We start from the raw sequence: 27,891 nt of genomic DNA on the forward strand, positions 1-27,891 counted from the left end.
GCAGGTGCTGCGGTGCCTCAGCAGGGGTGGGTGCTGGGTCAGCCTCTAGCGAGAGCTCCTGCTTCTTCCCTCTTGTTGGAGCATCTCCTCAAGTGCTGCCAGGATCTTCCCTGCTCTGCTCTCTCCCTTCTAGATCCCCCTTCCCTCCAAGGGCTGGCTGCCCAGTCCCACCCACAACAGAACAGACTCATCCTGGGCCAGGACAGAAAGTCTCCGCCACACGGATACTCCCATCAGGCCAGCCTCTGAGGAATTGGGAGTGAGAGCCTACTCTGGAGCCGGGCACATCTGAGTCAGCACCTACGCTGGGGTGCTGTGTGCACTACAGACCAAGGGCAGGGGGCCCATCTTCCCAATAAGCCAAGGACGTGCTGCCTTCCACAGAAGGGCACCTCCAAGGATGAGAAGCAGTTCCCAAGGTCCTAAATTCCCAAAGAAGGAGGGGATGAGGGAAAAGGGGGGTGGAGAGAGGGGTGGAGGAGAGAGAAGGAGAGGGAAGGATGTTAGGAAAGAAGGCTGGCCTGAGGGAAGGCCGGTGGACTGACCTGGGCTGAGGGGGTCCACAGGGACCTCTGGCCACACCAGCCATTTCTTTCCAGACTCCCCCGCCCCCCCGGAACTGCCAGCCAGCACAACAGGGCTGCCCACGGCTCTCCAAGGGGAATGCATGTGTGCTGGCCACCTCTGCTGGGATAGTGGGAGCAGGTAAAGAAGTAATGAGAAGAACGGCCAGCAAATGAACCAGAAGGCTGTGTGGACTGCCCTGGGCACTAATGGAACAGCAGTGCTGAGCCTGGCCCTGTGGGCAACCCACTTCTGCACAGTCCTGGGACTTGGAGAACCGGTCGCCTAAACATGGAATTAAATCGGTGGGGGTTTTTTCTCACGAAAGAAATCAGAATTGTGCAAGTAAATCTAGTTGGTCTGGATGACCCTGTTCACAACGTGCCGGAAAGGGTAGCACTGCAAGAGTCGGTGAATTCCACTGGTAAGAGGATTTCCCTCCAAAAATCGATGGGCTTACATGTGCATACACCAGACAGAGAATGAATCACTGCTTCAACCCAACCCAGCAGCTGCCAGAGCCACCAGAAGAAAAGCAGTACTAAGTCCCTTCTGAAAGCAGCCCATACTCCCTTCTGGAATGTTCCGGGCTGATTGCAGGATGCTGCTCCCAGTTCCCACACCCCTAGAGGATCCCCTAGCTGCCCTCCCAATGTCTGCCCAGGCCTGGGAGCCGCCCCCACACCGACTGCCCGGAGAGAAGAGGCAGAAGCTGAAAGCACAGAGGAAAGGTGCTCAGGGGGGGAAGGCCACCCCATCCCGACGCCAACCCTTCCCCATCCCGTCCACGGGGAGAAGGGGGGGAGGGGGGAGGGGGGAGGGTAATTAACCAGCCAAGGAATCCAAGGCAAAGCCTACCCTTTTAATTTTCAATCAATTAGCCTGAACAAAGTATGAATTAAATGGCATCTACTAGTATGAACTGGCATTGTTTGGGGCATGAAAATACAAAAAGTAAAACATAAATCCTTGCCCTCAGAAAGTTTAGAGCCGGGGAGGAGAAAATACCAACGCCCAGGAGGCAGCGTGAGTGCCACTGATGTGCGCTCACTAACCCCAGAGCGATGCCTCCACCAAAGGGAGCGGCAGAGCGGGAGCCACTGCCTGGTGGAGTCCAGCCTCCGCGGGTCCCCACGCAGCGTTCTCCGTGACCCGGAGGAAGGGCCCTGGAGATCCGGCTACAGAAACCAGCGCTCAGGGCGTGTACCTGGGAACACGCTACCTTCTCTTCCGTGAAACACAGCCGAGCTCTGGGGGCGAGGAGAACGGAGAGGCAGATGAAGGCCTGACACCCACACAGGGGGTTCCAAGCGACTCTCGATCCCCCCATTTCCAGGCTTCCCCATTTCTGCTCCGGACTGGAGGCTGGAGGCAGAAGTTCCCAGGGCGCTTCGCCCACGGTGAGGTCACACTGTGGGGATTACCGAGTCACCTCCGGGCAGGGCAGGGCAGAACAGGAAGCGAGCTGGGGAGGCTGAGAAAGTGCCAATCCGGGGACGTTCTCTGGGCTCCGTGGGGCCGGCACCCAGGCAGGGGTTCTGGGCTACAAAGGCCCCGGAGGCTGAAGAGCCGGTGGCCCCTCTTCTCACCAGTTTATTTACGTGCTGATTGCACTGGGGCCGGAACGAGGGAGGCAGGGACTGAGAGTCCGGGCCTTGTGGCTCTAAGCCTGCTATTACTCATGCCGTGTTTGTGTGCCCTGAAATGCTTTCCCACGTCTGTAATGCTTTTCCTGTCGTCCTACACACGCGCCGTCACCCCTCCTCACCCCGGCACCCCGAGAACATGTGCTTATCTGTGCACTTGGGTTCTGGTGGACTGTGAAGCACGAGGACCAGCTCCTATCGTTATAACCCAGGCTGTGCAGGAAACTCAAAAAGGACGTGGCTCTGCTGGCTCTCCGGGAACCTGGGCTCTGCTCCTCCAGAACCTCTGCTGTCCAGATGTCAGGGGGCAGTTCGGAGCGGCTCTCTCCCCGGCAGGGCGCGAGGCGAGAAAGGCCACTCGCGGTATTTCTCAGCCTCCAGGAAGCCATCACTGGGAGAGGAGCCGAGTCGGGGGAGGCACCCTCAGGGACGGGATCCCATCACCTGGTGAAGCAGAGAGGTGGTCGGGAAAACCTCAGACAGGAATGGAGAACTAAGTTCAAGATGAACAAGGACAGAGAGGGCGGTCTGAGATGCGGCACCCATACGGCTGGGCCTGAACGTTAACTGCGCCCAACGATGGCTGACGGACCGAGGAGCCCCAGCGGGCATCAAGCTGGGCACGAGTCATCGGTGAAGCACTGGTTTTCGAAAAGCAAGCAAGACGCCTGAGCACAGGGCTAGGAGTAAGGAGCGTGGCCAGCACGGAGGTGTCTGCAGTCATTAGACCGGGGTTAGACTAAAAGATCTGGGAAACCAGGAAGTTCTAAAGGGAGGTACAAAAATCCTAAATGAGTTAAGAGATCACTGATTTATGAATTCAAGTTCAGGAAGTCGAAATTATTCAAGGGAGTAAAGAAAAGAATTCTAAAACATGAGGGGTCTTAGCCCACAGCTGGTGACAGGACAATCTGTCTTTTCTGGAATGAAGAGGAAGTGGGTGAAGACTGAAGCCGAGAGATTGAAGGCGGACGGAAGGATTCCCTCCTCTCGAGAGAGGTCTCTAAAACAGAACCCGTGGAGTGGAGGAAGAGGTTGGGCTGGCCAATTCTCAAGACCTGTCTGCCCCTGAGAGGGTATGGGCTCCACCACCACCCCAATGCCATCAACCCCCTGTGTCCAATGATCTGGGGAGAGATGCCAAGCGCACACAGGGCAACATCAGAGCTGCCGCACTGGGGGAGCCCCAGCAGGAACCAGGGCAGAGGACAGAGGCGAGGAAGGAGGTGCCATCTGCGATGGCCGTGTGGTGTGGTTGGGTGTTCTGTTGTTTGGGTTTTACCACGGGATCTCCCTAGGTTAGCACTGCCCAGAGAGATCTGGAATCTCTATCAGCAAAGCTCCCGTTCTGAACAGGAATCCAGCCGTCGTGATGAAAGCGCTGGGAGGAGTACACGTTACTCGGCAGAGGCCCAGGGAGCCGCCCCGGGTCCTGCGGGGCAGGGAGAGGCTGTAAAGCTGCTACCGCTTTACAGGGTGAGAGTGCGGGGGCCGGGCTCTGGGCCAGGTCTGTCCCTGACTAGGGAGTGGCCTCGGGGACATGGCAGTCTAGAGAATTTTGTTACTACTTAGTACTAATAAAACTTCCTCTTTAAATGTCTGTGTTAGAGCAGACTCGAGATGGTGCCTGTAAAATGACGTTCCCATTCACCTGCATCTCAATATACTTACTGGAGTGGAGAGGGAGAGGCAGGGCCCAGCCAGAAATTGCCCGTGGGAGGGCATCAGACACGAGAATGTCAGTTCCTCACATGCGCGGAGGTGGCTGGACAAGGCCAGAAACATCGAGGCCCAACCTGAGAGTTGCCACATACAAGGGAGGTTGGGCGGGGGGCGGGGGCGGGGGGCGCACCAGAGTGTGTTGAGGAAATTTCAGAGTTCCCTTGACAGTCCATCCAGAACCAGACTGTAAGAGGGGGTGCCCCGAGGCTTCCTGAGGACCAGGGATTACTATTCAGACTCAAGAAACGCTGGACGGACCCCATCAACGTGCCGCTGTTTGATGGGCTCAGATGAAGACACGGTCATTCGTAGTGGGATTTCACGGGGCTGCTCACTACTGACATGTTGCCATTTAAGTTGAGACCCAAAGCCACAGGCTGCACCCAACCTGCCTCCCTACAATCCACAGCCAAAGGAGAGTCCGTTCCTTCAAAGAGCTCTGGTACACACCTCTCCACCCACGAGAGGAAATGAAGAGAAGGGGGATTCCTCAATCCTGATAGGTTGTGCCAAGCCAAGAAGCTTGTTGCCTCCCACGTACACCAAGGGCCCCTTTTCAAATGTAGACTACCAATAAATAAATGAACAAGTGAATGAATGAATGAATGAATGACTGTGTGAAAGCGGGGCAGGAAAGGGAACCTAGGAACTGTGCGTGGCCGGAACGTGGGGATCAACATCTCCGAGGCACTCTGCGGCCTCTTTGATTCTGTAACCTCCAGAGTGAGTGACATAAAACACAGAACATTACACCTGTCAGGTGCAGTGCCCCGAACCATCTCCAGGCAGCTTAGAGTCAGTACATCAGACTTTTAACGACGTGGAAGTTAAAGATTAAGAACATGTTGGAACGCTGGCTTTAGGCAGTGCCAACAATGTGTCTATAGCCTGTTAGGGGAGATGGGTGTGGAGCGTCGTACGAGAAAGATGACAGCCCTCACGCCGCAGAGGGAAAAACAAGGTCCCCACTAGCTTTCTTCCCTCCCTTCTGTCCTTCCTTCTTCCCGAGGGCAGTCCCTCCTGCTGTCCGACACGCCTTCCAGCGGCGGTAAGTCAGCCACTCCAGAGCGGGAGGCTGGAGCCGGTGGAACGGGGGCACGCTGCTGAGGCCAATACTGTCCTGACACGTGAAGCCAAAGCCCCTGGTTCAGACATGCACGTGGGCATGGGGACGTGCTTATCCGGGCAAGGGCTCCAGGTCACATCCTGCATTCTCCTGGATTACTCCAATGACAGTAAAAAACTCACTGAAAGCAAAGAGATACTTTTCACAGGGCACTGCCATTTGCCAATCTATAATGTAAGCATTCAGGGCTACACTTAGTTGACTCTCTCTTGACATGGAGTATTAAAAGTTTGCATCTGTTTGTTCTGCTCTCTCTCCTTCTCTCTCTCTCTCTGGCAGAAAATTCATGTCACTGGTAAGCAATTATTGTATCTCCTTCAAAGAACTCAGCTTAAATTTTCACGTATGGCTGTAGGTATATATGCACAAATGTGGACCTGATGTAGTGTTTTGGTTTCTTTTTTTCCAAAAATTCAGAAAGCCAAAGATAGCGGATAACATGATATACCTTGAATGGCATGTCCTATGGATAGAAGCAAAAAAATTTTTTAAAAAGTCCTTGCCAAATTATTATGCAGGAGTATTAAATTTTTCCTCAAAAGTTCCCTGGCAAATGGGTGCCTCTTTAATTTTCACCCTTACAATAAACTCTTCTGCAGGTTTTGTTTATTTTGAGGAAACATTTCACTTTTTTTTTTTTTTCAAGACATGAGGTGTGAATGATGCAAAACAGTATTTGGATATGTAAACTGAGTTGTTTGCATAATGTATTACTAATCAGTGAGTATAAATCCTGGAGTCTAAGGAACTGAAATCAAGTGCCACAAGATTTTTAAATCTAGATTAAAAAGTAAAAAGCATCGCCCTTTGGTGGAATAATGTGCACATTTGCATTCCGTTTATAAGAAGGAGGAATTATCCCCACAGAGTTTGCTGAAGAGTTTTAAATAAATGATGCTGATGTGCATTGCTTTGCTCTGATTCAACCGTCCTAAATTCACAGGCACAACCACACCAAGCACCAAGGACCAAGGAGAGTCAAGTTATCTGCATCTAAAAAAGCAGACCTCACCCCCATCCCGAGGGTCTGCCTGCTGGACCCACAGGAGTCTGTGATATAAAGCAGGACAGGGGGGCAGCCAGACATTCTGCCGGCAATGCAGGTTAGATCAACTTGGTCACGTTGCCACAGGGCCCAAATCATCCACGCCCTCCTTCTGCTGGGTGTCCACTGGTACCTTGAGGCAAGCTTAGCCCCTTCTTTGCAGAAAAGCACTGGCATGGATGTGCAAACAGTAAAGAGAGTATTCCAGCTTTGCACACCCCCTTTGTCCATCAAGCACAGTAAAACCAAGTTGAAGAAACTATCTGTCTGAACACACCCATCTTGGGGAAGGGATGAGGTGTGGAGAAGAGAAAAAGGAGGTGTAGCCCCTCAGTCGGCCTCAGACAATGGCACTTTTCCCATTCCCACAACAGTGGCCTGGCGGGTCCCCAATCGCCCAAGAGTCACCTGCATGCTCAGAACTCCCCAAGGTGCACATGTGCATGCGCACTCACACACACACACACACACACACACACACACACACAATCTTTGAGGGTGCTGGGTTACATTTCTACAGCAGCTGGTCCTATTGTGTACTGCCAGTGAAGCCAAACCAGCCTAAAATTTAATTTAATCTGCTGTAAACCCAAGTGTCATGCACTTCGATGGCAGCCGAAAGCGCCACTCTCAGATAACTGAGTGACACCTGCTAATAATAGCCTCTACGGGAACCGGCCTGAGCGGGCATTTTGTAGACCCGGAGGCACCGACGCCTGGGAAGGCCGGTGAGGCTGCAGATCCGGCTAAAGCAGGCCCCCCGGGCGCCCACGTGCTGGCTGCACTAAGACCACCCGTTGGATGACCTTGCTTTCAAGCTACTCAGAGACAGTCCTGGCTTTTGCCAAGGGGCACCGAAATGCCCCTGCTCAGCCGTGCAATCCTGCACCGCTCCCTCTCACCTTCGGGGACGGTGCCCAGTCCCGCCGTGACTGTGTTTTGGTCCCCTTCCTCCTTAGTAAGCGGTCAGCCCCCTCTCAGGCGAACCACCTTTCTCCAACAGCCAGGGCTCCAGGGGCCACGGGAAGGCCCAGAGCCTTGTCTTCCTCACACTACCAGGTAAGCGGGCACCGCCCCCCGCTCCTTCCCGACATCCACCTGACGAAGAGGCACAGGTGCTGAAACTCACTCCACTCCACTCCACTCCACCGGAAAAGGCTAAGGGATCTCTCTTCTGCCAGGAGGAGGGAGCACAGCGCAGACTCTTTATGACCCTTTAACAGTGACCTTTCCCAGATACTAGACCTGAGCTCACAGGTACTTTCGTCCCAGGTACAGCTGCCGCCTCCCTATCTCTGAGCCAAACCCTGGGGGAAGAAATAACACCCACTGAACAAGGACATTCTGCTCCTTAGCAGTTAGGTAACACCTTTATTTTCGGGAGACTCTCACCTGTACAAGAGCAGAGCCTGGTGTAAATCAACCCGCAAGCAGGAGTCATCCAGCTTCCTCCTCTAGCCTCTCGCGCCAATCTTGTTCTATCTAGAACCCCATTGCCAACCCTGCCCACTAGATTACTCACACTGATTCTAGACATCCTATCACTTCATCAGTAAATACTTCAGCGTGTATTTTTAAAAGATAAAGACATTTTTCTTTAACCGCAAAACCATGATCACACCAAGAAAAATGAAGTGACAATAATTTCTTATCATTACATAGAGGAGTTACTTTAGACCAGGCGTCCTCAAACTACGGCCCGCGGGCCACATGCGGGTGTTTTTGCCGTTTTGTTTTTTTACTTCAAAATAAGATATGTGCAGTGTGCATAGGAATTTGTTCATAGTTTTTTTTTAAACTATAGTCCGGCCCTCCAATGGTCTGAGGGACAGTGAACTGGCCCCCTGTTTAAAAAGTTTGAGGACCCCTGCTTTAGACTAAGAAAGACTTCTTTCCATCTAGGTCATGCTTTGGAGGATCCCTTCCACCCAGGTTCAAGACTGAAGCCCAGGAAAGCATTCAGAGAACCACGCTCTCTCAACAAGGTCACAGAGTTTGTTTAAAGCCACCTTGCACGTCAGTCCAATTCCTGCCCCTTGCATCCCTTGTCCTATGTGGGGTCTCATGTACCCTCCGGAGTCCTCTGTGAGGGTCCTCACTCCTCTCCAAGTCCCCCTAGGCCCGGAGTCTCCCTCACTCCCCACCACGTGTCCCATCACCCATCGGCAAGCAGGTGCACTCCCAGTGTTCAGAACTGGTATTTATTTTTCTTCCAAGGAAGTGTTCTCCGGGCCGACTCTGCACAGAATTCATTCACAGAGCATGTCTTGGATATACAGCTGACTAGATATGTCAGTTATGTTCCAAATGGGGTTTCTCAGGTCAAGGTTCTGCAGGCAAGAGCAAATGCTATTTTCAGCCAGGATAAGGTCACAGTGCTTTTAGAGACAGTGAGGTCTACAATAAAACCTATTGATCAGCCTCTGGAACTGGTGCTCCAGAGAGACACGGAGATTGAAACAAAAATTGCCTGGCCGTTTTCTCGGCAGACTCGGTGGGTAAAAGCTTGTTGGACTTCGTACCTTTCAGGATATAAAATAAGAAAGAAGTAACTTGCGCACAGATTACTGAAGTCGGTTTAACCAGATGCAGAGGCGGGTCACGGGAAATAGCCTCCTGCCAGAACTTTGAGGAAGGGGACGTCAAGGCAAGAAGGATTCCCCCGAGAGAGATCCACACCAGCTTCTCAAGACAGTGAAGGCAAAGATACAGGCTGCATCCAGGGTTTTGCCCTCACATTATTGTCCCTAAATTTGAAACACTGCCCCTCAGTCCAGGGCTGTGTGAAAAACAGGCCCTCAGAGACAAACAGCACGATGAGAGGAGGTATGAGCATGGATGATTTTTAAAACTGCTGTACTGAAAATGGAATCGGTAAATCTGAAGATCTTCCTATCTATACACATTAAGTAGAGACAGAATGCATTATATCACTATATATATATACGTACTCACACTATATGTGATACACGTGTGTGTGCATAAATGTATGTATGTGTACATAAATATATGCTATACCTTATGATGATGGTGTTGCTGCATATGAGAATTTTTTTTTCAAAAAAACGTACGTTTTTTTTATAGGTGTACCCCCACAGGATTCCACTGAGAAAAGTCATTTATTGCCAGTGAAACTTGAGAAATAAATTTGGAAATCATACGAACACATGGGAGCCCAACCAAATGCATCGTCAAGGCACAGAAAGCCACTGGGAAGTTATTTCCCTGGCCCGAAGGTTCGTGAATTTACTGTGGTTTCAGCAGCAAACCCTAAATAATTTACTTAAAGTCAAGTAGGAGCTTTAAGTAAAGGCGTTAATGTAACGGGCTATCACATCTTAAACTTCAGCCAGCGATCTAAAACTTTGAAATCAATTAAGTCCCCATAAATACCTCCCCATTATCAGCGGTGCTTGATTGTTTGGGAGACTCGGGACCACAGGAACTAGTGTGAAAACTGTAGGGCATCTTCATTTATCATCTGCTCCCACCTCCCAGCTCAGCTCGCAAACAAAATATGCCATGGTAAACATAATCCATATATCACACTGTGACACAGCTGACCCCATTAGTGAGCCCAGCCTGTCCTAGAGGCAGCATCCTATCAGACATTAACAATACAACGGCCGATACATTTGCACAATACAATGAGGGGTGGTGGGGGGAGAAGAGGGGCTATCGGACTATGACATCCTAAACTTCAGATCTGAGTACATATTTGGTCGCCTGTCTCTTTGGCATGAATGTCGCCGTGCTTTCTCCTCAGGTAATAACCCGACGGGGAAAGCGGTGCCTCTAGGTTGGCTGCCATTCATTCACTCTGTTGCCTTCCTTTGGTTTGGGTTAGGACTAAACTTTTTCTTTTCCCTGTTTTTTTGGGGTTTTTTCCAAACTTGTTCTTTTGTTTTTACCAGAACCAAACAGCATGCAAAATCTGAAATAGGCGATTATCAATGCCCTAATAGAGCACTCCTAATAAAAATAAAGAAAAAACCCAAAACATTACAAATTAAAGAGGTAGTCATTTAAATAAATTACTTTTTTATTGAAGCTCTAGATCTCAAGAGTGCCTCTGTCCTTTAAGGAACATGTAATTTACAACTGGTTCATTTCCCCCTCCTCTCAGCACATGGGATAACAGAAGAAAGATTTAAATAACCATTATCAAAGAATAACTTTGTTGCTTTTCAGCATGCTTCTGCAAACATAGTTTTCTATGTAATTTAATGCCACAAATAAATGGTATCTGCTGGACCGTGTGGAAAACAGAAACATCCGTGCTAAAAGTCAATGGAAAACACCAAATTTAGAAAAGACTGCAAAAATCACATGTCCCAGAACAGGCCATATGCTTTTACCTACATGATGAGTAAAAAAAAAAAAAGAGCATTTTCCCTCAATTTATGCTGTCTTCAACACTAACAGAGGGAGAGTTCTTCTAAACATGTTGCATCCGATGCCTTTAACAAGCAAGAATTTGTAACTCCAAGAACTCAGCATATGTAGGCTATGTCCATACTGAGAAAACAGCTTTCGGGGGAGGAAAAAGGAAAATATCACTGAATTCAGTCAGCTAATTGAATTTAAAATACCTGGTTGTTTGAATTCAACTGGTTTCTTTGTCAAACATATTTCTATTCTGACATAGCGCGAGTTGCCCAAAAAAAGCAAGCTTGGAGAAAATACCCATTACACTCCTTAGAGTTTATAAAAAAAAAAAAAAAAAACCCACCAGTTTGCAACAATTAAAAGGTGGATAAATCTTATAAGGCTGGAACCGTCTGTGCATTGTTACCGTTCCATTATTCCATGCTTTAGGTTTGCTTCCAGCAATTTGAAAGTTGTCCTTAAGCTTTCTGCCAAGGGATCATGAGCCCAAAGCCTTAATAAACACCATGGCTTCCATCTTTGAGGAAAATCAAGAAGCATTCTGCCCTCTTTGCAGGTGAGCCCCATTCAGCAACTAGATTCCAAAAAGAGCAGGGAGCCTGCCTGCCTGAGCTTCCAGAGAATGCTAGAACATGACGGGAGCTTGGAGATCCACCCAACCCAAGCAACCCATGTTATAGATGAGGAAACTGAAATGCCAAGAGGCAAAGGAAACCCAAGGTCTCACAGCTCAGGGTCAGAACCTGCTTCCCAGACCAGTGTCTTTCCACAATCATTAAAGTCAAAGTTTGGTTCTAGAAAAATCATAAAAAACTTCAATTCTCTCCCCAAAACCAGTTTTTGTAATTTTCCCCTGCCTTCGTGGGAGAGTCAATGTCTAGTTATAGGGACTTTACAAATTTTTATTTTATAGCTCTTTTTATTTTTTTTTACTTTATAGTTTGATAAGCAAAAATAGTTCATCATCATGCTCTCAGACTGTCTTCCTATTAGAGGCAGAGACTGTTATTTTCCAGTAGAGAATGGCAGCAGGATTGGTAATAAGGATGTTGTTTCTATTAAGCATTATAGTTTTTTTTTCTGTAACAATGACTTTACATTCCCTTTTTTTCTGTCCCTTTCTCTTTATTTTATTTTATTCATCATCATTTATCCCTTCTTTGCCCTCTTCCACCTCCCTCCATCCCCCACTATCACCACACTGTTGGCCATGCCCATGAGATCCCTCTCTTTGACTTCACATTCTAGGTACAAACAGGTATGGTTTCTCTCACCCTTAACTTCTGCAAAATCTAGAAGGAATGAAATTCAGCATGGGGTGAAAATCCTACATTTTAGGACGATGTGTTCTAGCAGAAAGCTCTCGGGGTTGGCTATATTTTTCTTTTTCCTCCCGGACAGATTTTTAAATAGTTTTCATTTTTAAAAGGATTTCAACTTCGGATTGCGCCGATGCCAAAGTCTCTATGCATCTAATCAATCAATAAATAAGACAAACAAAGCAGCATATGTTTACCCTTTACCATCCGGGAAGTGTACATTAATTACCACAGATTGTCCCCTACGCGTCTCCCCCCACCGCAGACGGCAGTGCTCAAAAGGGCCCACAAAATAAGAATGTACGGGGTAATTGAATGGATATTTATAATTAGAACTTAATAATTTGCATCAGGGACAAATGAGCTCTGATTTTAATCGGCAGCGTATTTAGATTAGCCCGAAGATAGCGTAATTTGATGGTTTATAGGCCTCCTCTCGGATTATGAAATAATACCAAGCCTTCCAAGACAGCGGGGTCTATGTCAGGAGTGTGTTAGAGAAGAAGATGCAATGAAAATGTTTGACAACGTGAAAGCAGCCATAAATTACATGACAACTGTGTAAAAGTCATGATGAAACAAATAAAGAGCTGACCTATAATGCGTCTGATTCATTGTGGCACACACAACTCCCCGCACTAATCTCTGCCCGGCCAACGCATTCGTAAGCGGGAGACTACTTAGCACCGGGAACGCTGTAAATTATCACTAGTCAACAGCATTGATTTTTAGTCGACATTTCAATCAGGTTGAAGTAGAAATACTACCCAGCTCATCCAACAGCCTCTTTACCCAGTGCGCTGCCCCTCTGCGGTCTCCTCAGTTATGGCTTTGTTAAATTTCCATGGCTCTCGCCATTCAATATTTATTAGCGCGTTGCCACATCCAGGCACTTGGCCTGAAGGGTCACCGGCCTGCCTCTGGGGACATTAAATTTGTGCTTACCTTGAGGAAGGCAGAACCAAAAGAGAAAAAGAAACAGAAAGGCCACCATCAGAGAGCTGGCCTGGTTTTCAAGGGAATGGAGAGAAAACTGGGGAGGGAGGGTGGAATAGAGGCTCTAAAGCAATGGTATTCCTGCTATCACTTCAGCTCTGCAGTCTAGGAGTCTGAGCAAACAAAGCTGGGAACTTCCCTTGTGGGTGATCAAGGGACACCCCTGCAGTTCTGGCCCAGGGCGTGGAGAGCCAGTGGAAGAGGTGGAGGGCCGAGAAGCAAGGATGCCCGTCCCAGGGCAGAGCAAGAACCGAAACGGAAGGTTTGGAGTTCGCTACCCGCACGCCTTCTCAGCAGCCACCTCCACCCCCACCCCCAACGCAGACAACCGCCTGGGTCCATGCCAGTGACAACCTCTTGCGGTTGGTTCTGAACAACCTCCCTCGGTCCAAAGGAAGGGCTTACCATGTGAGCAGAGCTCCCAGATAACGCTTGTCCGTGCTGAGGCCGACTCTTCAGCTCCCCCCTGGGGCCTCCGCACACAGTAGGTGCCTCTTAACCACCAACTGACTGAAATTATGTAAATGGAGGTCTATGGCGGCCCAGCCAATCGAACAAATGGGTAATAAAAGGAAAACCCTGACATTTGGTTTTGGAATACATTACGTAATCCCTCTGCAACGAACCTCAGGTCTTGCTTCAGCAAATATTAATGGTGTCAGAGCAGCCTGCGGAGTGACTGGAGGAGGCCACCATGCAGTTGAAAACTTGCCTCCGGGAAAGCCACATGTGGATCAGATGGAGTTGTTGACTGTAGTTTCCATTCAAGTATTCCCTCAAGTCTCCTCGCATGCCTTCCAGCCTCGCCTTACCACAGCCCCGATGTGGCCAGAAATGAAAACCTCCTTGAAGCAGATTATTACCCTCTAGCACCCATCATCCCCAGCACCCCTACACACACACACACACACACACACATTCTCTCACACACACATACATACACACTCACACATATACACACTCATATACATACATTCACACACATTCTCTCACACACACATACATACACACTCACACATATACACACTCATATACATACATTCACACACATTCTCTCACACACACGCATACATACACACTCACACATACACACTCATATACATACATTCACACACATTCTCTCACACACACATACATACACACTCACACATATACACACTCACACACATACATTCACACAAATTCTCTCACATGCACACACACACTCACATACATACATACACACTCACACATATACACACTCACACACATTCTCTCTCACACATACATACACACTCACACATATACACACTCACACACATTCACACACATTCTCTCACACACACATACATACATACACACTCACACACATTCTCACACACATACATACATACACACTCACATACATTCACACACATTCTCTCTCACACACACATACATACACACACACTCACACATACACACACTCACACACATACATTCACACACATTCTCTCACTCACATACACACACACACACTCACACACGCTCACACACGCTCTCCCTCACAGTATAATGCTGACTCTCCCCCTCCACCCTTTAAAGGTGTGGTCAGTGAAGGGAATGCCGAAGAGACAACAGACAGAACTGCTGAAAGCCAGACTTCACCAGCCCTGAGAAGTCCTAGCTTATTTCCTGGTCAGCCTACTGCCGTCTCCTAACCAAGTCATACACAAGTAGCAAAACCTCCTCCCTCCTCTCCACAGGACCTGGCCCCATTTCTGGCTCACTCTGGACAGATGGAGAAATGACCACTTGCAAAGCAGAATTCCTCGCATTGCAACTCTTTTCCAACAGCTCCCAGGCTGCTCCAATGTGCCCAGGACAGCCGCCCAGGGACTGGATGGGAACATTCCTCTCTTCCCAGAAGACTGCAGAACTTGACCACAGAACCCACAGGAGGCCAACCGTCCAGCACCAGAGATTCCCACCCAACTGGTGCCCAGCCCCGCTGCAGAGAGCGGCAGAGCTTTTGAGGAGGTGGCAGAGGGTAATGACTGGAAGCCAAAGAAGTGAATCCTTAATAGCTGTGAGCCCTCGGGGAAGTTATTTAACCCTTGGTGAGCCCCAATTTCCTCCTCTCCCAAATGGAGCTATTAGGACTTCCCTTCTGGGGTGGCTGTGGGATGGAGTAACAACAGGTCGGATACATAGTATGGCAATAAAAACTCTTGGAATGCATCCTGTGTGGCAAGTAATTTATGTGCTTTCTCTCCTTTACTCCTTGCATCCACCCTATAAGGGAGGTACGCTGGTTCATCTCCATTTCACAGAGGTTAAATGGTTTGCCCAAACTCTCCCAACCAGTCAGTGGCAAAGTAGGACTCTGCACCCCAAATGACTGTCGCACACCCGAGCACACGCTCTGGATGACTGTCGCACACCCGGGCACACGCGCCGGATGTCTGTAAGAATAGAGGCCCGGCATTGAGGGGGCTGCCAATGGAGAGAAGCCCCCAGTCACCTCACCTCATCAGATCTGGCTCCTGAACCATCTCTACCCAGGACCCCTCCCCAGAGGCTCCCACAAGAGCCCACCCAAGGCAGAAAGAGGCTCTGAGGGCTTTAGCACCCTCTCTGCCCTGCTCTCCTCTCATCCAGCCTGCTCAGCCCCACACAGGGAGGAACACTGGGGACCCCAGGTCTGACAGGAGAAGGAAGTTCCTAGCCATGGGTCATAATCATAGCGGTAACTAGCTTTTCTCTAGTGCTTACCACATGCCAGGCGAGCATGCTCATATAATGCTCCCAGCGTCCACGAGGTGGGTCCTGTGACTCCCCCCGAAATACGGATGAGGAAACCGAAGCTTAGAGAGATGAGGAAATCTGCCCAAGCTCACACAACTAGAAATGGCACCACTTCTTCGACCTTTTATTTCATGTACTCACCGAGGCTGAAGAGGACAAAAAAGGAGATAAACATATTTTTAAGAGCCTATTCCCCGCCCTCTCCCTTTCCCTACCACGCAGGTTACAAAGACACCTCGGTGGGAGAGAAGACGGCCCCAAAAGGCTTGGCTGGGTTTTTTGGGGGGAGATTTGTGGGATGAGCCCACAGGCCTCCAAATTTTCCCAGTTTCCATTAGCTATTAGATAAGGAGGGAGGAAAGCTCGCCTGCCTTGTGAGGCTTCAACCTGGGGAAGTAAACATGACTTTACCGTATCTTATTTGGATGGTCACACTGGTGCCTTTTCAAGTCTACGGTGGGGAAAAAAACAGATTTCGTTGTGTGAACTGCCCTTCACACAGGCCCCCCTAACCACTTGGAAGCTCTGTGTCCCCCAGGTGGAACCCTATGAAGCCGGCAGCGGCCCCAGCAGCCCCTCTGGTGGGACCCGGAACATGCCTCCTGCCACGAGAAACAGGGAAATTCAATCACCTCGCCACTTGTGGCAGGGGGGCCAAGACTGCACATTGGAAGAGTTAAGAATGTCAGGAAGTTCCTGGCTGATGGCTCTTGCTTGCCAACCCTCATAAGTGGACGCATGATGTCACCATAAACTAGAAAACACAGAAACCGGCCGAAGGAGATATGATCATGGAGGACAAAACAAGCCTAGACACAGGGGTGTGCCACCGGCCGGCCCTGCACAGGAAGTGCTATGCTTCTAACAAGCGCACTTTTCCCCACTCCTGGCCTGCCGGGGCCCTGCTTGTGGATTATCTTCCTCAGCCACCAACGGATTAGTTCACAGGTCCTTTCCAACAGGGAGTTTAACTTCAACCATTAAAAAATAAATAAAAAAATAGTTTCCACCGAGTTCCTATGTGCACGCTCAGGCCCATCCGCCACGCCCCACGCCTCACACACTTCCACTCCGGCAAACGGTGCGCACACACCAAACCCTTCCGATCCTGGGCCCTCAGGTTACTGGCGTTATCACAACTTTTTTTTTTTTTTCCCCCCAGTTGGCAAGCCAGGAAAGATGATAGAACCTGTGTTGTCACCAAAGGACTGGCTTCAACTGGTTGGGGGGGGGGGGGGGGCAGGGGGGGTTGAGCTGTGTGTCTTTTTCTTTCTTTTTCTTGCCTTTAGCCAAAGACCTGGGAGCATTTGATGTACAGTCAGCAGGTATTTAAAAAAATAAAAAGAAAAGAAAGAAAGAAAGAAAAAACACCACTGAAAAGGCTTGGCTGCACCGGGGCCCTGACACGCTCTCATCTAAAGCTTGGCCCTCGGCCAAGTTCATCTGTTAATGGACAGCCACAACCAAGGGCCTGCACCTCCCCCACCTCCCCGACTCTTCTCTGTTCTCCTACCTCTTTCTAGCTCCTAAACACTAGACATCGATTATGTCTGTGCTTTTCCCTTTCTATTCAAGATAAACAAAGTGCTTCAAGTTCAGGGCACACCCTGGGACCCTTGACAAAACAATCTATCATTCTGTCTGCTAAACCAGTCTGGCTACACCACGGCCGGCCGGGAGAGCAACGCTCCCAATGTACAATTTTCCCTTTGTGCTCCTTCCCTCTTGCCACTAACCTCTTTTCTTTACCACCTTCTCCGGAGCAGATGGACTTGACCACTCTGCTTAAGCCGCCCCTCCCGCTCCCCCCCCCCCCCCCCCCCGCAACCTCAGAAATTAAAGAAAAGAGAGGCGCTCCTGGCTGCCCCTCCTCCTGCCCAGGTTTCCCTCCTCCTCCTCTGGGCCCCCACATCCCTCAGACACAGACATGAACCCCCCCACCCCCACCCCCCCGCCTGCCACCATCCTTCCAACCCTCACACCACAGACACTCCACCAGAAAAGAAATTCAATGCAGGGACTGGCCCCTCTTTCGCTCCCTGCAAGAATATTTTAAGTGAGTTTTGTTTTAAATCATATCCATTAATTTATCCTGACTTGCAATTAAATGCGGGTACACTTTTTACAACCAGCACGGAATGTATTAATTATTACTACAAATGGTCAAATGAGAGCACAGTCCCTCCTAAAAATATTAATAAAATACACAATAAATAATATTAATGAAACAAAAATAGACTCATAAGCCTTTGGCCAGGGCTTTTATTATTTCACACAAGGGGAAATCCAGCCAGTGAAACTTGCTATATACATACTTTGGCAGGACTCTGGCCAACCACCGTCATCGAACTCTGAAGAGCGTGTTTGTGGGGGGTCAGGGGTGGTGGTGCCCTAGGTGTTGGGGGCTCAGTGCAGACACCACCTCGAGAAGCTGACTGGGGGCCACAGTGCACAGGAAGAGCCCACCACGGCTCACCGTTTTGCCATGTGGCAGGGAAAAGCTACCCACAGGCTGGGCTCATCCCTCCCCTGAAAGAACAATTAAATCCCCTCGATCCAGAGGGAAATGAGCCCAGCCAAATCAAGGCTCAGGGTTCGGGCCCACCAGCACCGCTTAGCTTACTGTACCAGCGCTGGGAGCCACCTTCTTGCCACACCGCCAGGCCCCCACGAACCTATCTCCCACATCACACAGCCCCTCACATCACCCCCAGCACTCCCTGCCTCCTCCACTCCCCCCCACATCCAACACACCCACAGCACAATTGAATCTAATTAAGATTAGGAAGAAATTTGCATTTTCTTTTCACTGTACCCCCAGTAATCACAGAAGTTCTTCAAATTTTGAGAATTTTGTTCCTCTGCTAATTATTTCCCTCACTTTGCATTTCAAGGCACAAAGACAGTCTATCTCACTGGTGGTCTATTAATAGTTTGAAGTTTTGAGCATCAGAGGTGGGGTGGTAGTGGTGGTGGTGGATTCCCCCCTTTCCTTCCCCCCCCCCACCCTCACCTTTTAAAGCTATTCTGTCATTTCCAGTTTTGATAAAAAGGTTTTTTGTTGTTGGTAGTGGTGGTGATGTTAATGTTTCTTCCAAAAGACAGCTTAGCAGTGCCATTCTGTGCATTACGATTTAGTCTCCCCCTTACAACAGTGACTCTCCCTGGTTTACTGATTTACAGAACCTTGGTATGTGAATGGCAAAAAAAAAAAAGAAAGAAAGAAAAAGAAAGAAAATTCCTTGGCATAAGTATATGTTTGCTGATCAAATTTCAGATCATGTGTTGTTCATTATTATGACTTTACTTGAAAAACAGTTTGCCACAGTGAGATGGATTCACTTTATATGCCTTCTACCCCTCCACTCCCTTTAAATACTTTGAAAAAACAGTGCAATTCTTTAAAGGTACATTTAAAGCATGAACTGGTTTGGATTAAAACAATGTTTCAACGTCCGTAAATCCCCTCGAAATACATTTTTAAAAGACTTACTGGTATGCAAAGCCACACATGATTCTGAGGGAGCAAATGAGATTGTCCCACCAACAAAATTTAATGGTGATTTAAGAAATTCTAATACTTTTCATTTACTTCCTGTAGAATTACTTGTGTACTTGACATTTATACAGTTTCCCCATTATATAACAATCTACTCTGGGTACACTAGATTATGCCAATCTATTAGAATGAAATCTGTACTCCATATAAGCAGAAGTTTCCAGTCGGTTGTGACTTACCATTATGTTTCAATGTAAAGTGTTATTATATCTGGGTATAAAGCACAGCTACTCGCTGCTCACGTTTTTAACTCTAATACTGTAATCTTTCTTGCTGCTTCTAGGGCTGTGTCAGTGTTTACATTCCTGGAAGTTAAATAAACCTACAAGGCAAAACTCCTGGATAGACTGAATAATAAGGCCTGTGATGACTAAACTGTTTACTTTTTACCTTGTTAGGATCCCTTTCTTGTAAAGTTTGGGGGAGAGGCAGGGAGAGAGGGAATGTGGGGGGGAGGGCGGTGGTGATATGAGATAGAAAGAGAGATTTACACACTGGCTTCCATATGTCACAAAGACCTTCCTACCCGCAACCAACGCGATTATAGCAGTGTGCATGAGTTAGTTTTGCCTTTTTCGTTTTGTTTTGTTTTGTTTCATACCAGGTCATCTGAATACCCTCCTTCTCCACTACCCTCCCGCCAATAAAAAGTATGAACCTTTTTTTTTTTTTTTTGCCATTTTCAAATAGCAAATTAGCCATTAGATTTCATCATATCTTAGTAAAGCAATTACATCAAGAAAATGATAGTGCGTGTGGAATCAATTATGCATGCAGTTGGCCGGAGACCAAAGGCTGTGAAGTCGGAGAGGGCAGAATCGCTCGACACACACAAATAAAAAGCCCCTGGATCTCACAGATGGACCCCATCAGTTCATCTTACTGCCTAAAAAGTTCATGCACTTAATAATTTATTTGTGTTCTGGATACTGTTTCCCAGCTGAATATTAACAACTTTGAACTGAAGCATGCTTTTAGCATGGTATGGATGGAAGTCACGGTAGGGCAGGGCTCGGGTCCCTCAGAGGTTAAAATTGTAGTTATGTTTCTTACACACTGTTCATTTTCCATCACCATTTATTTTCTTTCATTACACATTCCTTTTAATCGGAATAGCCGTTTCAGTGTTCTGATTCTGCTCGTTAACCAGTGATCAACTCAGACACCAAGGATGAACATCAATAACACGGCACAGGCGGTTCAACGGCAAAGGCAAACGCCAAAAAAATCACAGGCTCTCAAAAATCGGAAACCGTTAGTTAGCACCTTGTTTTCACAACCAGGGCACTTGTGTACCTTGAGGGAGGCACCCGGGAGCCAGAGACCACGATTTACTTTGGTGACGAGGGGAGGACACAGACAGAGCTGCTCGAGAGCAGCAGCCAAACAAGGCCAGGCCCAAGACATGCAGGTGCCAGCCACACAGTTCAAGACGAAATCCAAAGCATTGTTAGAAAGGTCTGTAGTTTTTGTAGCCGTTTCCCTTCCAAAGGAGGAGCCCGATGTCTTCATTCACTGGAATATTCGAGTCTCCCTGCCATCAAACTGCTAACAATAAAACTGCCCACAACTTTCGTGGGGGAACAGGGACGGGCAATACAGATTTCTGTACGAATCTGGATGTGCCTCAATCACACACTTAAATTTTACAGTCTTCTCCCCAAATGAGAAGGATTTCCAGCCAACACTTCCACAAAACTGTACTTAACGTTAAAAGAAAACGGATAAAACATATGTAATTACTTAAGGTTAGACTTCTAATTCCTCAATTCACTAAAGGAAACTTGGCAAGAAGATGCATCCTTTTGCTCCTTTCTACTGGGGCATCCGAGGAGGAGAGCCACTGAGGCAGCTAATACACAAAACATGATCAAAAGTGATTAACAACAGCTTCATATGCAAATTGCATTAATGAAGGAGTGCAAAGTCATCATGTAAATTAAATATGTCAAATCTCTTGGTGAACTTTCAATCTTGAGAAGAAAAAACACTGCTTTAATTTTTTTACATCATCAATTTTGCAAGATTGAAAATCTAAGAATCTTGGTGCTATAAACAATTTTCACCTTTTTTTTCTCCTTCAGCAGGCTGACAGGCCAGCCTGATGTGCACCGAATGTACATGTTAATAGGCCAATCAAAAATGCAAAACAATTCGCAATTACTGGGAGGACCTAATGGTCATTAGAATTTACAACTAGGTAATGAACTGAAGTCTGCCCACACCATGCATATTCATAAAGCAATTTAGCCTTTGAAGATTAAAGAAGTGCTTAAAATTCAAATGAGCTTTAGCAAATTATCAGTAAGATTCATCCAAAAAGCAAAGGGTTTTTCTTCCTATGATTTCCTCATTTTTTTAATGCAAAATTGTTATATCTTCCAGACTGAGCTTAAACTAAACATTGAGCTCCCAGTGAAGCCGGAAGGGGCTAAGAGACAAACAGAGGCAGCAAACATCGTTACGGACTTTGTTCATAAAACTAAGCCCTTAAGAGCCAAACCTATCTCTAAACATGGTAATTTATCAAAAACAGCCCAGAGTTGCTCATAGGCAAGACTGCACAGTCCTCCAACAAAACAGATTAACACGAGTCCCACTGCCCTCCCCAAAAGCCTTTTCCCCCTCAAGTTGAGTCTCCTGTGTAAACATCCACCATGGTATAAAAGCAGCTTTTTCATCGGCTTGGAGGGGCATTCGCTTTGGAAGTCCCTGCTTCCGAAGGGAAAAGAGCAAGAAAGGAGAGAGCATAGGAGGCAGAGGAGCGAGGTCTGGTTTGCTTCCCAAGAGTGAAAATCCTGTCGTGGGATATTTATCTTCCTGGGGGTTCCCCCATCCTGCCCTGGCAGCTTTTCATCCAAGAGGAACGAGTCATGCAGACATCAGCTGACATTCAGAAAGTTGTGTGTCCACCCACCGCCACCGTCCCCACCCACCCCAGTTATTAGAGTGTCATGGGAATCTGAATGCTCATGCTTCCCAATTACCGGTCTGGAGAAGTCTCTAACTCACCCCTTGAATGCTACGTCACACCTTACTAACCTCGGGACATTTCAGAAATTCTAGTGATAGAATTCCCGCCGGGGGGAAGGTCTCCTCTTCCCCCATCCCAAACACCCAAGGCCATGAAAGCACTAAAGTATATGTAAAAGTCCTCTCTCTGTGAGGGTACAGGTCAGACTGGGGAGAACAGCTTTGAAAGAACCACGTGCCCGTGCTCACTGCTCCACTGCTGGGCCCAAAGGGTGACCATGTTTGAACCCCTATTGAAAATATATTCCAGTAACTTCTCTCTGCCACCCCTCACCCCCTGCAACCCCCTGCCACCCCCCTGCCTCCAGGCTCAGATGTTTTCCTTGAGCTGATCTTACCTGAACTGTAGATCTATCCAGGAAGTGGGAAAGAGTTGGAGGGAAAAGGGAGAAAAAAAACCTCAGGTACTATCCCTGGTTCCTTGACTCTCTTTTCCATGGGCCCTTGCTCAGCAATGTGCCACATTTTAACATTTATTAGGAAGAATAGGATGCGGAGCTGCATGGAACCTACATCCACAACCATCTGTATGAGCCACAGGTCCACAGTCCTGACCAATTCCGTTTGACACTAATGTTACTCTACATGAGTAGAGTTCAATGAGGGTTGATATGGGATGTGACAGAGTAAATCAGAATTAGATTAAAAACAAAAGTTTAGAAACCGATGCTACACTGCAGAGCAAATGGGACTTGAAGGCAAAATTTCCCTTAACTGCCTTCAAGCCATTTTCCCTATTAGAGTGTTTGCCTGCCACCCCCTTGCTGGCAATGCCGCAGTCACATCAGAGGGGAGAGTGTGATGCATATAGGAAGGCTTGAGATAGTCCTCTTTAGATACAATACCTATATTTTTAATATATAGCAATTAACTTCTGGCCAGGAGTCTGCAGGCAGCAAGCTGCCCCAAGCAGATCGGAGGGGGGGGGGGGTTGGGGGGGGGGCGACAAAGCTAGGACAAGCACAAAAGACAGGTCCAACAACAATGCCTGCTGTCAGCAGCTGAATTATTTTTATACAGGAATTTTTATCTCTATTGTACAAACAAGTACGTGTCTGTGCAGACTTGTTAAGCAATCCACTTGTATGTAGAATAAGATTTTTTTTTCTTCCTTGCTACCAGTCACACAGCTCCAAGATCAGAAGAAATACATAGTCTTTGAAGCTGCTCAAATGTTTTAGTTAAAAGGACAGCAGTTGTTTTCAAAGATCCAAGAGTATCTTTATCAGAATTAAATTTTCCCTTATTGATTTTTCCCCTTAACATAACAAAAACATAACATGAGAAGGTTACGATTTATTATTAAAATTTTTTCTCAGCCTTTAAATCATTCCTCAGTAGCCAATGTTCACTTTTAAATGTAAAAGAAAAAAAAATTTTTAATCTTAGGAGAGCTGGAGTAGGAGAAAATCACGAGCTTTAAATTTAACATTGGTTAATGTATTGCTTTAACTGTGAACTCAAAGACTTGGGGTGGGGGTGGGGGGGCAAAATGAGCAGTAAATGCCTCATGGTGAACTGCCCCTTAAATGTAAATAAATCATGAAATCATGGTATCCCCTGAGTGGGTGAAGGGAAATGCTTCAGATTTTTTTTTTTTTTTTGGCCTAAAGAGAAACTCCATATTTAAAATGTAAAAAAGATCAGGCGTGACATGTAGGGCATTGTGCTCCAGCTAAGGTAAGAATCCAAACTACACCTTATTTCCCTAAAAATTAACAGATGTGATTTTTTTCCAGCTCTTTTATGCATCATTACATATCAAGAAAATGAACAACTGATGAATATAAATTTAAATGCCCTGATGCATTAGCAGAAGGCTTCCTTGTGTTTTTCAGAAAGTTTAAACAGAAAATAGAAGGGGAGGGGGGGTGTACAACAGCACCTGTGTTCTTTTCAAAAGCACCTTTGCAGGTTTCACAATAATTCCATTCTTCATTTTAATGGGAGTTTTTAATCAGTGGACTCACCTCTATCTAAAACTAAGATCAAATTGTAGGTGTAATTGTTCATTGCCAATGCTAACAAGAGTGAAGATACAAACAGAAACGCATTGTGAGTGACCGAAGGTCCCCAGGTATCCCCTTCATCAACATGCCTGCTCCAGGTTCCCAGTGGGAATTCCCTGGCTGCCCAATTCAATCTGGTGACAGGCTGCCAACCCTACCTAGAAAAGGGTGTGCAAGGTGCTTTCTCACCTCTTTTACAGGAAGTGTAAGCCTGATCATCTCACCTTGAGTGGATATGATTTGCTGTGGAACACTCGAAGAACTTGGTATTTTATCTTCCTAAAGAGATCAAAAAGGGAAAAGGAGAGCAGCGGAGGGAGCGAGCCTAGTCCTTGTACCCAGCGCCCTGGCTCAGAGCAGCAACCTGTTCAGGTAAAGCGTCCAGCGGCATTGCATCAGATCCGCTCCGATCAGTCTCTAGGGTGAACCCAGAGATGAAACACTCCGGTTCCCTGTCTGCAAACTTCTCATTCGCCAGTTCTTGGCAGCTTATTTTTCCAAGTGTTTTGTTTCAGGAAACGTGTGTATTTTTCTTTGTATGTTTTGTGGATTTACCACAACTGGTTCTGACAGCTGTTGATTCTGTTAAATGAACACATTATGAAAATCCTCTTTAAAACCTCAAGCAACAGTGGACTCAAAAAAATAATGGTGAAATATTTTAATGGAGTTCCGACTGAGAGTTGGTAAAATAATAATAATAATAATAATACAAATGAAGGTACAGAAGTCCTTCAAGACAGCACTAAATTTAAACTGAATGTCTGTATGTGCGTGTGCATTTGTGTGTTTAATGGAGTAAGAAGGGTGTTGCAAATCACCACAAATATTTACACTGTACACCCTTTGTTCAAATCACATACTTGTAGCAAGAGAAGCTGGAACTGTGGCTATTTAAATTTTTAAATATTCAAACGCCTGTAATTAACCATATGAAACAAATTATGTCACATTTCTCCATACCAGCACATGCAAAAAAAATTCTGGTGGTGGATGGGGAGGTGGCAGAGTTGGGGAGACAACTCCAGGAGGAGGAAAGGATGATGTTTTCATTTTGCTATAGATCAAAGAACAAGAATGGGAACTGTGGCATATCGAGCATTTTTACATCGCTGTCTTTCACACTGGGCTATCTAAGTTTACACAATTCCCCAGGCTAGCTGCATATTAAGCTGGCTGTGTACAGCTTTATTATGGTGCGGTGGTGGGAGAAGCATTAATATTCCGGCTCCGCATCTGACAGGGCATTTACATGCGCCCATCTGAGCGGCACCTGAGAGCTCCTCCAAGGTGCAGTCACCGTGTGCCTATTGTAAAGGCAAATGAAGCTCACCTATTCCCTGCTAGGGTCAGAAGTGACCTCACCCACCCCCCCATGCCTCAAATCCTTCCCTTGCCAACCGAACTCAATGCCATCGCAGAATGACGAATGAGCTCAGAAATAGACCCCCAGTTACAAACCCTGCTAAGAACAGCAAAAGCCTTTGCTGAAATGTTTTAAAAATGCATGGGGAGTGCAGCTGGCCAGTAAAAAAGCAGGACGACAAATTCCAGTGAACCCAATATGGACTACGTTACAGTCTAAAACTGATTAGAAATACAGTCTGATGTTTACTGGCTTCAAATTGAGTTTGGCATCAAGCATACTGACTTTAATAATGCTGGCATTTTATTATTATTATTTTAAATCTGCCTCTGGTCTCCAGGAGCACATGTGGAGAGCTAAAGCATTCTTATTCGTCAGGTTACATTTCCTGGAAATTAAGTTTGTGACAGAAAATGACTCTAGTAGCAATAATATGGTTCATGCTCAAATTAATTAGGTCATTGTTGTAAAAACTACATGGCAAATTACAAAGGTAAATTTACTGATATTGGCCAGGGCTCTATCCCCTGGAAGTAAAGAGGAAGCAGCTGAAGCCGGCTGATTTACCTGGGTATGAGCAAAGAACAGAGGAGGGAGGGATACAATGGCCAATTTTCTATTTGGATTACAAATAAAAAACACTGGTCATTACCCATTAAATTATTATAGTCTGAACGTATTTTATGAACTTTATTAACGTCCTCTAAATTGACACATAAAATAAAAACCTGCTTGATTTAAGATAATGTTCAAAATGGGCACTAAGTTTAAAAAAAAAAATTTTTTTTAATCCTTGTAATAACAACACTGCTGACATAACCATGACCCAAATGAAATCTGAACAAGCAGAAAGGTACTAAAGATCCTTGGTGATTAAATCTCTTGCTAAAAAAAGTGGCAAGGTGCCAGGCTGGGTCCAGCTTGATGCTAAGTGCTTTTTATTGCACAAAGCTGGTACTCCTGTCTGTAAAAACAGACTTGGGCTTGGGGTAAATTTTGTCAAATGATTTCTTTGTGCAATAAAGGGAATGAACAGACCAGCCCAAGTAGATTAAATTAACATCGAATGACACAATCTCGTTGCATCTCCCTAGCTGTGCTACTTCGGTTAAATTTCAGATTTTTTCCCCCAAAGGAAAGACAAACTTTCTTCCTTTCTCCCAGACTAATGTAGGAAGCCACCATTCATCTATTCTCCTTTATTAAACATTTTCACTAAGAAATCACGAAATTCTGAAAAATGCTTCCCTAGGATTTGCATGTTTGTTATAGACTCCAATTTAGTCCTCCCACATCAGTCAAACGACACTGACGCTGCAGTGTGAAATTAATGATTTTCCAGGACTCTACAATGTGCCATTAATATGCATCCAACTCGCCTCTGCCCTGAGCTCAGGGTTTGCTGTCCTGACAGTGCCTGCACGTTTCTACGCCCAGTTGCATTTTTCCAGCCCATGGTCAGCTCCACAATTAAATGCCACATTCACCCGGAGAAAAGGTGTGCAAAACAGATTTCAGATCCTTTAAAGTAAAACTCACAACTTGAAACACAACAAGGAATGGGGTGATTTAAGAAATTACAGCACTGTTTTCTTAAGCTTTCAGAGAATAAACACAGAGAATGGGAGGGAAACTTTCTCCCTCTGCTCCTGTTCTAGAAGTGAATACATATTTGTGTTTCCAATAAAAGGCCATTTTTACATTAACTGTCTGTAACAGCAGGAGACAGAAAAACTAACACAATCGCCACATCACACACAGGAGGATCTTCATATCACGTGGCCCTATTCTCAAAACTATTATTTATAAAAGACAACTAGGAAAATGCACAATGCATCTTTTCTGTGTCACCGAAAGGAAACTGTCTGCAGAACTTGGGATCTTTGGGATCTTCCACCTTTTAGATTTTTTTTCTTTCTTTCTTTTTGGCTTTCCGAAGTAAATTTAGCAGCCATGTGGGCCACTGTGTTTAATTAAGCTTTCAAAAGTCCTCTGACAATGCCAACAATTGTAAGACACTTCTGCGGCTCAATCATGCAATCACTGTGACAGTTCTATTTACAATTTGTCTTAGAAAGAGTTTCTCTGACATTGCACTTTGACAAAACATCCAAGCTGCCAGTTCACAACCTTTCTCTGTCTTATTTACAAATACAGCTTGTATGTAGGGCTCCCAGTCTCATGAACATGAGTCTTTGGGTAGTGGCCTCACAAACATAGGCTCCCAGGGAAAATCCTAGGTATTTAGTAGGAAACAATATTCTCTAGTCTGTAGATTCTGAAGGTAAATAAAATGTTAATCAGTATATTGGGGGTTGCTGTTGTTGTTTAGCTGCCATACTAAAAATTCA

At 46.6% G+C, this 27,891-nt stretch overlaps 1 protein-coding gene across 11 annotated transcripts in view; it reads right to left on the minus strand.

The window, feature by feature from the left end:
• The window catches only part of BCL11A (BCL11 transcription factor A), a gene marked incomplete at both ends in the record, with an annotated part of 98,209 nt that overhangs the window by 59,022 nt on the left and 11,296 nt on the right, over positions 1-27,891 (minus strand). The window contains one exon of one of the 11 annotated variants that reach the window (XM_079792602.1): positions 1,989-2,077. The exons of the other annotated variants lie outside the window; for them this stretch is intronic. Of the gene's footprint in view, positions 1-1,988; positions 2,078-27,891 lie in introns of those variants that run through there. 11 annotated transcript variants of the gene reach the window in all.

The sequence above is a fragment of the Cnephaeus nilssonii genome (assembly GCF_951640355.1).
Source record: "Cnephaeus nilssonii genome assembly, chromosome: 15".
Lineage (NCBI taxonomy): Eukaryota > Metazoa > Chordata > Mammalia > Chiroptera > Vespertilionidae > Cnephaeus > Cnephaeus nilssonii.